At 35.5% G+C, this 3,883-nt stretch overlaps 1 pseudogene; it reads left to right on the forward strand.

Moving 5' to 3' along the window:
- Nucleotides 1-197: 197 nt before the first annotated feature.
- On the forward strand, nt 198-751 carry LOC102826433 (annotated as a pseudogene).
- The last annotated feature ends 3,132 nt before the right edge of the window (nt 752-3,883 follow it).

Raw genomic sequence — 3,883 nt, forward strand, 5'->3', positions numbered from 1 at the left:
AAAAAAAAAAAAAAAAAAGACAAACAGGTGACAAAAATAATAATTAATGTTCTTCATATACTCATTAACCTTTCTGCCATTTCATTCATTCATGATTTAGAATTTAGTATTTATTAGCAATATATTTATAATGGTATTGAAAGTTTTAAAAGTGCCCCAAAGCTCTTGCTGTAAGTGGCCTGAAGTAATCTCACAAAATGGTTCTATACTCACTTGACCCAGAAAATGGCACACATTCATGCAAATCAAGAGGTAAAAATTTCCGGGTCCATTTTAAGAAGAACCATTAACCTGCCCAGACCACTAAGTGTGTACATATCCCAAAAGTCACCAAACATCTGAAAGATGTCACTTTGTAGAAGCAATGTGTACCATTCTGGCATTACAATGGTGGCATCTGTAGGTGTGCCTAGGTCAAATAGTGGGGTTGGACGCAGGGTCGGTGACCCAAAAAGAATGCTGAATTTTTGCTGTACATGCTTAGAAATACAGAAAACAATGTTGAATTTAAGGTTTAAATGTGGATTCTCTGATCATTGAGCACATTCAGGTCAACAAAGTCCCCAAGTTGTGTCACGGATCTTACAGAGCTCATGGTCAGCTTAACGTCTACATGAACTCTCCCTGCCACATTAAGATGATCCTCACTGAAAAGGAGCAAATTGTCTCTAAACCAAAAGATGAGGTTGTACAGAAGAAAAAGGTATCACAGAAGTAACGGAAGAAAGCAAAACTTATGTCTTGGGAGTAAATTAGGCTTAAAATAAAATGCAAATAAAAGTTAAAAAAAAATACAGGAAAAGAAAGCAGCAAAATAAAAAAGGCACAACATTTTTTTTTTTTTTAATGGGACTTAATAATAGGTATGTTGTTGTTTTTGTTAATTGCCATTGAGTTGGTTCTGACCCATAGCGACCCTGAATAGGGTTTCTGAGGCGTGGCTGGTAAGCTTTAACCACAGACTTTGGGGTTCAAACCAATTTTGCAGTCCAGCACATTAACCCACAGCACCACACCAGGACTCTCTAGGATTTACAGTACGTCATAAAATGGAGGAAAATGGTTAGAAAGCTCATATTAAGTACTTAACTATACTGCAAAAAATGATATGGAAGACTAATTACAAGTAAGTATTTACTTTATAATATAATTTTGAATCTTGGTACCAAGAAAAAATACCTATTTAAAATATGCATGCCAAAAATAATTAGATAAGGTATTTTGGGCAAGTATATTTTTCATAAATGAGTATAAAATATTTCCACCCAGTCTTCAGTGCTTTTATCTTTCCAAATTCTACCTATTTTTGTAGCTCCAATTTACCTCATTCTGTTTTCTTACTTAGAAATTCTAATGTATAGATCTTGATTTCACTTGCTTGGAACTTATTAATATGTGCAGTTTGATGGTTCATGAGCAATTATGGTGCCATAGGAAGAATGATTACTTTAGGAAAAGTAATCATGTTGGATTCCTCAAATGGGATTAATAAAATATGTCATGTGATACTCTAATGAGCATGAAGAGTGATGTCATTGTTGCTGTTGTTAGGTGCATTCCAGTAAGTTCCAATTTATAGGCACACTCAGCACAAAAAAACATAACACTGCCCAGTTCTGTGCCATCCTCACAATTGTTGCTAAGCTTGAGCACATTGTTGCTACACTGTGTCAATTCATCTCCTTGGGGGTAATGTTCTGTTCCAGGGACTGGTTCTGTATGTCCAAAGAATGAGAGAATAAGTCCTGCTATACTTACAAAGAATGACAGAAGAATTCTTGACAAGGAATGAACGAAGTCTTGCTATCCTGGTTTCTAAGTGCTTTCTATTTCCACTTCTTTCAAGACAGATTTGTTTGTTTTTCTAGGATTTTAATATTCGTTCCCAACAGCATTTTGCAAGATCAATTCATTGCAAATACCTTTTTAAACAGCATGAAAGATGATTATACGCTTGGACTTCACCAGATGAATGCACAGAAATCAAATTGACCATATTGGTGGGAACAATCAATGGAAAGGTTAATATCATCAGCTTAAAAAGAGGTCATGGGCAGACTGGAATAGACAATCTAATGCTCATGTGCAAGTTCAGACTGAATATGAAGAAAATTAAAACAAGTCCATGAAACCAAAAATATGACCTTGAACATACCCCACCTGAATTTAGAGATCATCTCAAAAATAGATGTAATGTATTAGAGAATAACAACTGAAAACCAGATCTATGGAATTGCATCAATAGCACCATACAGAACGAAAGAAAAAAGTCATCAAAAAGATAAGAAAGGAGGAAAAGACCAAAATGATTTACAGAAGAAACTCTGAGACTTGACTTCCAGAGTAGAGACACTAAAGCAAAAGGAAGAAATGAGGAGGTAAAAGAGCTGAACAGAACATTTCAAAGGGCAGATCAAGTGGATGAAGCCAAGCATTATAAAGAAATGTGCAAACACCTAGAGTTATAAAACAAATAAGGTAAGAATATGCTTAGCTTTTCTCAAGCTGAAAGAATTGACAAAAAATTAAAGCCTCAACTTGAAATACTGAAAGATTCTATGGGCAAAGTAGTAAATGAAACAGCAAGCACCAAAAGAAAATGGAAGTAATACACAGAGTCACAGTACCACAAAAAATGGCCTCTGTTCAAACATTTCAAGAGGTATCATATTATCAAGAGCCAATGGTACTGAAAGAAAATGTCTAACTTGCACTGTAGGCATTGACAAAGAGCAAGTATCCAGGAATTAATGAAATGCAAAGTGAATTTTTTTTAACAAACTGATGCAACACTGGAGGCATTCACTCATCTATGCCAAGAAATTTGGAAGACAGATACCTGGCCAACTAACTGGAAGAAATCCATATTTGTGTCCATTCCAAAGAGAGTTTAGAGGGGCGGGGCTTGATGGCAGTTAGGGTGGAGGTCCACCATCAGCAATAACACAGGATACCAGGCAAAGCAGGTTCAGGGCAGAGCTCCAAAACACAGAACCACATAGGTAGAAATATTTACAAATTTGAAAGTCTTATTGCTAATGGAACTTGTCCTGAAAGAAAGAAATCGTGTGCTTTTAAATCTGATGGGGTCCGCAGCCCAGAGCTGACAACTTGCTCAAGACCAAACAGCAAGACCAAGTAGGGGAGCAGACACACCATGGAAAAACGTTGAGGGAAACTCAGAGCAAAGGTGGACTGTCGAGAGCCAGCCTCGACACTCTTATTTGGGGGTCCTAGAGGGAGGTATGACGTCAGCGAAGAAATGATGCTCACAAAATCAATGGGTCTCGATGAATGGTGAATCTTCTCCTCTCACATTTTATTTCACCTCTTTTTCCCTTCACATTTTATTTCTCCTCTCTATACCTTCACATTTTATTTCTCCTCTTACACTTTACATTTTATTTCTCCTCTTACTCCCTTCACATTTTATTTCTCCTCTTACTCCCTTCACAATTTATTTCTCCTCTTACTTATTTCAGATTCTCAAACAGCTTTTATACTATTCTATACCATCAATCTATTAATTATTCTTTTCAAAGTAGTCATCTAAATCATACATATTAATCATTTCAATATAGAGCATATAAAAATATTCCTTGTTCCCCTTTACATAGTTAGACAATATATGATTTCTGTAACCAAGCCTTATTACTCTAAAATGTCACGTTAACCTTAAAACATAATTCTAAATTTTAACTTCTATTTCTACCTTCACTTATTATTTTCTATAAACTCATTAATCACAACATGTACCTAGACATTATTTGCTATGGTAACTGACAACACAATTGTTTCTCATGACTGATTAAACAAGAAAAACAAGAAGCATAAAGTTTTGTAGTTAAGAAGAAACGGAGCAACTTCCTTATAACTTCTCTAC

Source organism: Chrysochloris asiatica, unplaced genomic scaffold (genome assembly GCF_000296735.1).
Source record: "Chrysochloris asiatica unplaced genomic scaffold, ChrAsi1.0 scaffold00167, whole genome shotgun sequence".
NCBI classification, from domain to species: Eukaryota; Metazoa; Chordata; class Mammalia; order Afrosoricida; family Chrysochloridae; genus Chrysochloris; species Chrysochloris asiatica.